At 40.8% G+C, this 9994-nt stretch overlaps 1 protein-coding gene across 1 annotated transcript in view; it reads right to left on the minus strand.

The window, feature by feature from the left end:
* Nucleotides 1-1734, minus strand: part of CERS3 (ceramide synthase 3) — a 116752-nt gene extending 115018 nt beyond the window's left edge. The window contains exon 1 of the mRNA XM_045058884.1: nucleotides 1609-1734. The gene's annotated coding sequence lies outside the window, so the exon portion shown is untranslated. The remainder of the gene's footprint in view (nucleotides 1-1608) is intronic.
* Between the last annotated feature and the right edge of the window lie 8260 nt (nucleotides 1735-9994).

The raw sequence follows: 9994 nt of genomic DNA on the forward strand, positions 1-9994 counted from the left end.
TCCAAGACAGTAACATAATAACTAGAACAGATGAGAAAACTCTTGGACTGTTAATACAGGTCATCACTGAGTTTCAGCAGGGACAATGTAAAGCAAAGATCCTCACATAGTCACACAATAGGAACAGAGGTATGTGTAAATCATGCATAATTTCACAGTAACAATGATGGCTTGTGGCTCCCATAATTGCTAACCACCAGTGACTGATCTCATATAGTGAAGCAATTCTCCCATTCCATTCCTTACATATCAGGAATGATCTATACTGAATGTGATGGACCGGATACCCAGATACATGCCATGCTAATACATGTAAAGCAAATGTAAAACACACAGAGCTAATGAGGACAGAAATACCATTTGATTCTTCCAGAGTTCCAAGCATGTAAATAATTGTAATTAAGATAGGTTATTACTACTCTAAGCATACTTTCTGTATAGGTAACATATTTATCCTGGTCTAAACCAGTAACTTAATTTTTAAATGTAACCCACAATACCTTTGTACATACCTTTTATATCATGACCTAACACAAATATACCTACAAATATACATAACTGAAACCAAAGTTTCACAAAACAATACTTATCCATACTATCTATTATCTATTCTAGTCTAATATTGACTCTTTAAAAAATGCTGGTCTGGACCTACTATACTGGTTTACTGACCCATTATGGGGTGATAGAGCACAATTTATAGGGTCCAAAACTACCTAATTGGATTGCTTTACCCTTTCTATAATTCTACATACTACTTAGATTTTTTTCCCCCTTCATTTCAGTTAATTTAAAGACATTTTCTGATGAGATAAAAGACAAATTTGGATAAGCTTCAAGTTTCATAATTTTGGTCTCCAAGCTATGACTACTAGGAAGAGAAACCTACAACTGAGTCTAAGCACATGCTGAACACTTGATAAATTTTCCTGAATTTTAGAGTAAATAAACGTGTATTTTCAGTATTTTTTGAAAGTAGGGATAATAACTTTTACCTGACAAAAACCAAGCCCACTCAAAGAGGCTTCCCGGCCAGAGGCACAAAGGCCATAGGCTTGTGGGATCAAGTCTAGGCTCTCAAGTCCATTTCTGGACAGTGTCTGCAGCTCCCTGCTGAGCCCTCTACCACAGAAAAAAGCAGTAACCTGGACCAGATCTCTATTCACCTGGGTGGGGTTAATATCCAGAAAATATGGAGCCAACCCAGCGATTCACAAAAACCCACGAAGGCAAAGGCACTCCAGCCTGGGATGGGCCTAACTGACTTTGCAAGTCCCAGTACCAGTGGGCTGCAGCAAGATGGGGAGGCGACTCGGCCCAGGACACAGCCTGGGCCTGCGTGGGGACAGGGTCAGGGCCTGCGTGGGGATATGGACCGGGGACAAGGCCTGGGCGGAGACAGGGACCAAGGGAACGACCTCCGACCTGAGAGGGGACAGGGACAGGGCCCCGGCCTGCGTGGGGACAGGGACCCAGGGCATGTCCTCGGCCTGCGTGGGTACAGGGGCCTGGCTCAGCCTGCGCAGCATCGGCTCCGGCAGGGAGATCAGCCTGCCCCGCGTACACCCCCACCCCCAGAGCCCCCGGAGCCACATCCTTCCCCAGCACCTTTCTCCTCTGCTCGGAGCCGGGACTCCAGTGCGCAGAACCAGGGCCAGGGGTCAGCACAGCGGTGCATCCTGGGATGAGGGCCCCTCGAGGCTGGAGGGGGCGCCGTGGAGGGGTGGGGGGTGGCGCGCGGGAGGCGGGGTGGGGGTGGGGAGGCCCAACAGGCCATCAGAATACTGCAAAGGGAATGACAACAGCTTCCTGTGTGGGCGCCAGGTTCACGGCAGGTGCTGTACCTGGGCTGCACTTCTGTTAATGGGCACACTGACCTTGTAACACAGACTTGTACCACAGGCCGAGTGACTTGCCCGAGCTGTCCTGCTGGTACATAGCTCAGCTGGGGTTCTAATCTGGGTTTCTAATAATTCCAAACCCGGCACCCTTGTTACTCCATTACACAACCTCTCCAGAGGTTAAGTAGCAACTGGTCTACAAACTGTCCACAACTTCCGGGTGCAGGGCGAGGAAGCTCGAAGCAGTTCTGGAATAATTCTGTAAGCCCAGGTAGTGGTGATCTCTCATTACAAGGTTGAATTAACAGAGATAGATCAATACATAGCATAGAGATAAAATGAAGCAATGAAAAATCTCCAGCAAAAGAGAGGGAACATTATTTCTTTGAATATTTGACTAAAATATGAACCTGTGAAAATCATTTATACAGGAGACAGTATTGTGTAGTGGTTAGGAAAAAAGGCTTTGGAGCCAGGCAGCCCTGGGTTCAAATTCTGACTCTAAAATTTACTAACTTTGGGATATGTGACCTTGGGCTTTTAAATGCTTTTTCATAGCCTTTTAAAATGCTACTTTCCTCATGAGTAAAATGAGGGTAATAATTCCTCCTTGCAGGGGGTCCTAAGGGTCATATGAAAGAAAGTCTATGAAGTATTTAGTATGATACCTGGTAAAAATTAAGTGCTCAGAAAATGATAGCTGTTTTGCTATTTAAGTACACAAAAACGTTTAGGAAATGTATGTTCTTAATAAGTAACTCAATTATTACTTTGTTTTGTTTTGTTTTGTTAGGTCTTACTACATTTTCCATGAGATAAAAATAAAAAGGCATCAAGGAGAGCTCGGGATGAGATAAAATGGCAAGCAAGGAGTTGGGATACAGGCACCATATGAATAGAGATGGAGGAAAGATTTCAAGGAAGTGGAAAAGTAATCACAGATTTAAACCTGCTTTGGAAGTGATAATGAGTTGAACTGACATTGGAGAAAATCAGATCAGGTACAAAGATGTAAAAAGTTCAGACGTTCTCTCAGAATGCACTGGAGAACAAAGATCAAGGTGATAAGGGAGGAAGATAAGCATGGAGGTAAGAAAGCAGAAACTCAATCTACAAATGACAACATAAAGAATATCTAGGATGTTATATAAGACATGTTCTAGACAAGAGTACTCAAAAGAGAACCAGATCTAGACAGAGTTTCAGGAAATTTTTACCTTTTGAGGACAAGAAATTATCTGGGATGCACCCACCGGAGAAATCACAGTTAACCCTAAAAATAATCCGTGAGGATGGTCTTGCCTTTCTCCTCCAGAACAACTAAGGATAGAAAACAATGAGGCAAAATGGCAACAGTTGAAGAAAAGTTGCAACACAAAAAACTATTCCCAGATAAGTCATTTAGGTCAACAAAAGGAATGGCAACCAAAAGACACGGTCTGATATGCAAGGTCTCAGAAAATATACCCACCTTCGGTTGCTGAGAGCCATACACCAGTCATCCTTCCTGGAAACTTTACCTGGAGAGGAATCAAAATTAAGATGAGCTCATTGGACACACTTGTGACAGAAGAGGAAAGGAGAATGAAGACTAAGTTATAAATATAATAATAGTAATAAATATAGTAATGATAATAAAATGGAATGTAAAAAGCGAAAGTAAAATTTGTAGAAGATATGTAGGGTAAAAGTTTATTGGGAATAGCCATGTGGTTTATGAGTTCAGATGACATTAGCAATGGCCAGAGAGCTGGAGGAGCAAGGAAGTGAAAGTGAGCAAAATGTTACAAAGAATGGAGTCTATGCTTATGGCTTTGGTCTTGGTTTTTATGACTAGAAAAAGGAATTTTCGAACATGGTTTTTGAAAGCATGAAAAGATAATGATTTGCATGTTAAAAAAAAGTAGGTATGTTTCTAATTAACTACAAGACATAAATCCAAATTATTTGTACAAATAAATATAAATTACTAACAACCCATATGCAACCCAAGAAAAAACAAAGGAAACATCGAGGAAGAATAAACTGAAATAGCAAAGATGTAATTTATGACAAGAAAAATCATCTGTAAGGTTAAAACTATGTATGTTATACTTTGAATAAAAAGGAATAACTTTTGGATTATTAAAAACTTTTTGATTGTGTTTATATTATAAAATTGATTTATTTATCTACTGTTTATATGGTTGACTCTTGAAAAATGTGGTGTTGCAGCATACCTTGAGGTGCTGACTCCTGTGCAGTAGAAAAATCCATGTATAACTTCGACTCCCCAAAAACTTTATAGTAGCCTACTCTTGACTTGAAGCCTTACTGATACCATAAGCAGCCAATTAACACATATTTTGTATGTCCTATATATTATATACTGTATTCTTATAATAAAGTGGGCTAGAGAAAGTAAAATGTTATTAAGAAAATGTATTGAGAAAATACATTCACAGTACTGTACTGTATTTATTTTTTTTAAAAATTCCAAATAGGAGTGGAACTGTGCAGTTCAAACCTGTATCGTTCGAGGGTCAACTGTACGTGGTCAGACCAAAGAAATCATTCCAAAAGGTTTAGTTGTCAAGGTCACATAATAGATCATCCAAAACCCCTGGTCTTGGATGATCCCCATGCACTTTTCTTTAGATACTACAGTGGTTTTTCTCACCGGCTGGTTCCCAGCTCAATTTGTAGGGTCAAGGTAGACAATGTACACTGCACAAGGGTTCCAGCGTCATATGTTCTATGTATCACTGTTCCAAATGCCATGTCCCCATGTTTGTGAGTCCAGTCTCCCGCAGTGGATATGTTGTCACTGACCTATAACCACTGTAATGACACATCTTCACTGGAGATGGGCCTTTTCCATCCCCCACAACAGACCACTAAAGAACAAAATAAGTAGTCTTGTTAATGTACTTTTTGCGATGTTGTTAAAAGAAATGCTTCTGATGGAATCCCAGTGGCTTCTTCTTTCTCCATGCCAATCTAGGATGTGCAGAGTACTGTTCAAGATCCATTTCCAAATCTTCATCTGAAGGTGTGCTGACGTTCTTTTTTTTGCCCATAAGGACGTTGGAGAGAATTGGGCTATTTGTGATTACTCTCAAATGTTACTTTTATTCTATTAGTTTGCAATGAGACTCATCCATGTGGTAGAAAAGATGTTGCCAACTAATATTATTTTCCACTTACCACTTATCTTCCCTTCCATGTAATCATCAAATCATTCCTTATACATATCAAAAGTGACACACAATTAAGAGGGCGTATGCCATATTCAAGCAAAAGATGCCACATGACATCAAAAATGATTTACTTGTCAATAATCTAGAGAGTAAGGGAAATACCTTTATTGTAGAAATTAAGCAAACTCAGAAGACTTTTGTCATTTACAAGAGATTTGACAGTCAAAATTCCAATTCTATTTTATACAAGAAAGCTATAATACTCTTTTGTTTTGTTTTCAGAAATGAACAACAACAACAAAAACACCTAGCAACTTAGAGATAGAAAATATACTTTTCTCTTCTTAGCAAATAAAAATAGTTTAGCTTCTGGGAAAGCCACCAGTCCTTATTACAACGTATTGAGTACCTTAAAAAAACAAAGTCATAAGCAATCATAAATGTGCTGTTGGTGTGTTCGTCTCATGAGACTCAAGGGAGAAATATGCTGATGGGAGACATAGAGCCTTTAAAAAAACAAGTGCTGCCATGAAGCCGCAGACAATCTCAAGCACATTAGAAGATATCTTTAATATAGATGCAGGTTTTAAACTCTGTGGCTTTCAATGACTAGGTGGACTCTTGTCTGAAGCCAGACTAAAAATACCTGAACTTTTCTCACCAGGAGGGAAATCATACCCTGATCACCTCCCATTTCTCAGTTCTTCTAAGTATAAAAAAAACAAAAAAACAAAAAACCAACAACTGTATTTTCCTTGCAAACAAAGCTAAAGTTCCAAGCGGAAAAGTACAAGCAATACCAGCTCTCCACAAACATGTATTTTACCCAGTGTGGGAAGTAACTGTATTAGTTTGCATCAAACTACTTGGTATAGCTCAATGTCAATGGGAAATTTAGAGAGGGATCACTGTTTTTCCCAGATCGTAAAAAAAAAGCATCCTAGTGGGTTTTGTAATTAGGACGGGATACATGGCGTTAACTGTAAGGGTTTTTTGATCTGCGTTGTTCAGCTCCATAATCAAGAAAAACTTAGACTTGGTTTGTTAGTTTGGGCTATGATAATATAGTCAGAAAAAAGCATTTTATCAACCCCAGTTTTAAAATAGACATTTTAATAGAGCAAGATAACTTTATACACTGTCGTAAATGACAAGACCCATTAAAGTTCAGTATTTAGGTCAAGTTTCCCAACACCTGGGCAGTAGGAGTAGGCTGAATGCAGCCAAGAAGAGGTGGGAGGAGCAGCAGCAGGTCAGACCAGAGCCTGAGGAGATGCTTCGTGGCAAGAACATTGCCCCTGGGGATAGTGTTCAAATTGTTAACTCAGATAGTTTGCTTTTCAGCATTTCTACCACTTCAAAGATGCCACCAAAAATTCCAACTACTGAGATGGTACAAATGTGTTGAAAACTACTGTCCCTGAGGTTTCTCCATCTTCTCCTGTGCATACTTGGTCCAACCAAATCCCTCTTTCCTACTTCACCAACAGCCTCCTAATGGTTAAAGCGCCCATTAGCTTCTTCTCAGAGATACTCAGAGCCATATGCATTTTCTTTCTCAAAGCCCTGCCTAACACCTCAGAGTTTCCTCGGGGTATTTCTTGCTCTCCTGTCCTTGACCTGTCACTTTTCTTCTTCCACCAGGCCTTTTCTCTAGCCTCACTTGAGTCTCAGGGCAATCACACTTTGCCCCATGATTTTCATCAGACCTGTGTGCAACTGCCCTCCATGTTTGCCCAGCGCCATTCTAACTTTCAACATGGGACTTCTGTCTGTCTGCTGGACATCAACATGTGTGGGGGACAGTGTCTGAAGTCACTCAGGGGAAACTGAATCTGTCTCCCTCCTCACAAGACTTTCTACTTCCTTATTTCCATGAACAGCAGCATCTTCAGCCACACAAGTGAAAAAATGGCACTTGTCTCTCTGGGGCACTTGTCTCTCTGATTGGTTCTGTCTCCCCTTTTAAAAATTTAGATTTTTTTTTCTTTTCAGTTATATATGCAAATATTGTTTCATGATGCAAGTCTTTTAGTTCTGGAAAATTTTCTTGAATTTTAGTACTGTCTCCCTTTTTTCCTTCTCTTTCGGGAACTTCCATTATCCTGTTGTTGAAACTTGTGGACTGGTCCTCAAGTTTTCTTATAGTTTCTCTCTCCTGTTTTCCATTTTCTTTGTCATGTTGCTATACTTTCTAGATTTCCTCAAATTAATTTGACTACATTTTTGTTGAGTTTTTTTATTTCTGCTATCATATTTAAAAATTTTTTATTTTATTTATTCTGAGAGAGAGAGAGAGAGAGAGAGAGAGAGAGAGAGAGAGAGAGAGCGCACAAATGGAGAGTGGCAGAGAGAGGGAGAGAATCCCAAGCAGGCCCATGTTGTCAGCAGAGCCTGATGCAGGGCTTGAACCCATGAACTGTGATATGACCTGGGCTGAAACCAAGAGTCAGATGCTTAACCAACTGGGCCACTCAGGCAACCCTCATTTCTATCATATTATTCATTTATATGAAAAAAAAATTTAAGTGTAATATGCTCTATAACCATTTATCTCTGAGGATATTCATAGATTAACTTCCTAACAGCTTAATCTGTCTAGTTTGTTTTGGCCTCTCTTCCATGTTAGAGACTTTCCCCAAATGCCTGATGATCCTTGGCTGTTCACTCATACTTAAGAGTTGAACATTTAAATGCCCATCAGAAGGTCTATGCATTTGGGTGAGGTTTGTGACTGTGGGCTTCAGAGTAGGGTGACTTGGTGAGAAATTTCTTTGGGGAACCTTCCCATATAGCTTTAGGTCTTTTTTCTTGGGTTGGTCAGATTCCTCAGTAAAGTGGTATCTGGTCTTGTGGGGGAGAAGGCTGGGGACAACAGAGGTTCTCAACATTCAGTGTGTCTACTTAATTCCATTTTCAGTGTGATATGCCTATCCTCAGCTGTGCCTGGTGTTCCCTAGACCAAAGTCCCCGTTTCACTCTCTCTGGGAAATAAGCCTCTTACATACCTGAGAGAGAGCACAATGGTTTAGCTACACGAAATTGGACAGAGGGTCTAGAGGCAATTCTCAAATAGGCTTTCAATCAACCATCCCCTGGCACACAGTGCAATGCTCGATACTCCTGTCTTCAGGGAGATTCACCTGGTAATCAGGATGCTCAACTTTCTCCATTGCAGCCAAGAATTTGGTTTTCTAAGGTTTGCTCAGTCAGTCCTTGTGTCTCATTGACTCTTTACTCTTGTTGTAGTGGGTCTCTGGAGAGAGAGAGCTGGATGCAGGCATTCAGCCAGGACTTGCTGCCTCATTGCATTTCCACTGCCCTTGACTCCAGTGGGACTCCTGCAGGACTCTTTCTAATCTTGCTGCTTGTCCGCCTAGCTACTATATTGCTATGGAAGTCACCTTTTTTTTTTTTCCAAACACAAACCAGTCATTTACTCAAAAACCTCAATAGCTCTCCATTGCCTATAAAACAATTAAAACTCCTTAGCATAGCCCCGAAGGTCGTGGATGATCTGACCCCAATATCCCTTTCTAGCATGAGATCGTGGAGAACAGTATGAGGACATTGGAACCAAGCTGCCTCGATCCATTCTCTGGGCTCTGCCACTTTACCAGTTGGGTGATCTTGGCCAAGTTACTTATCTCATCAGCAACACAAGGATTATAATAGTACCTGCCCTCCAACATAATGGCGAGTATTATTAGAGCCCTTAAAACAGTGGCTGGCATAGGAAGTGCCATGTGAGTGTTAAAGGAAAGCCTCTGCACACCTGTCTCCTCCAGGAGATTATCAAGTCCTTGGAGAGGGCTCTATCCCATTTAGTCAGCATTTGTGGGACATATAATGGCACAGACATGATGCTATCCACAAACAACTACGTAAAAGGAGCTTGGCAAATGAAGACTAAGGATTAAAATATAATGGGACAAACCCTACAATACAGGGAAGAGCACAGTGAAAAGAATACGAAGCATGTTAAGATCTAATGGTTGAGAACAGTAGGGGAAGACTTCACAGACCCGACATTTAAGATGGGGCTTGATGAACAATTATGTACGACAAAAGGTTGTGCTGCTAAGACAGTGGGTGGGGGGAGACCCGACAGGTGAGGCTGGAGAAGCAGGTTGGGGCCAATTGCACAAGGCCCTGCATAACCTGTTTGAGTCTGTATTTTGTTTCAACCAGTTTGTCAATTTCACCATCCTAGCATGCTGGGAATGCCAAGACAATTTTGAGGGGTTAAAGGTATTTTGTTACTAATAATAGCTGAAAGGCGCTTCATTGGCAATTATTTAAAAACCAAATTTGAACACATTTCCAAATAATGTTCAAGATGCCAGCCATAAAAGAACACATACTTAATGATTCCCTTTATAAAAAACAAAACCAGGCAAAATTAGTCTATGTTGTTGCAATTTGGGATGGTTACAAGTGGACAGTGACCAGGAGGGGTCCCAGCAGGACTTCTGGGGTGCCAGTAGTTTCTTGATGTCATTACTGGTTCCACAGGTATGCTGTTTATGAAAATCTATCAAGCCATACACTTATATGTGGAACTTGCTATACCTGTTAATATTTCTAGTTAAAAAAATAAATTAGACTCGTGATACTTTGTGCTTACTTGGAGACACATTATGTGTTCACTTAAAGAGGTGGAGCTACAGGCTGGGAACTCATCACGCCAAGCATCACTAGTTTGGTCTTCGTTTATGGGCTAACTCAGAAGGGCTCTTGGATACTCTGAATGGCCAAGGATAGCCAACATCAGTCACCTTGACCACTAATAGGACTTCATGAGTGTCTGACAAATTGACTTACACCCAAAGGTCAGAGACTGAAATACCAACACTCAGTATACGTAGAAGATGGCCTCTTCCCTCATTTTAGGTCTAACAAGGGGCTGATGGTTCCTTATTAACTTTATAGAGAAACACTGGTAGGTCAAAACCACAACAGTGTAACCATGTC

The sequence above is a fragment of the Felis catus genome, chromosome B3 (assembly GCF_018350175.1).
Source record: "Felis catus isolate Fca126 chromosome B3, F.catus_Fca126_mat1.0, whole genome shotgun sequence".
In the NCBI taxonomy this organism is placed as follows: Eukaryota; Metazoa; Chordata; class Mammalia; order Carnivora; family Felidae; genus Felis; species Felis catus.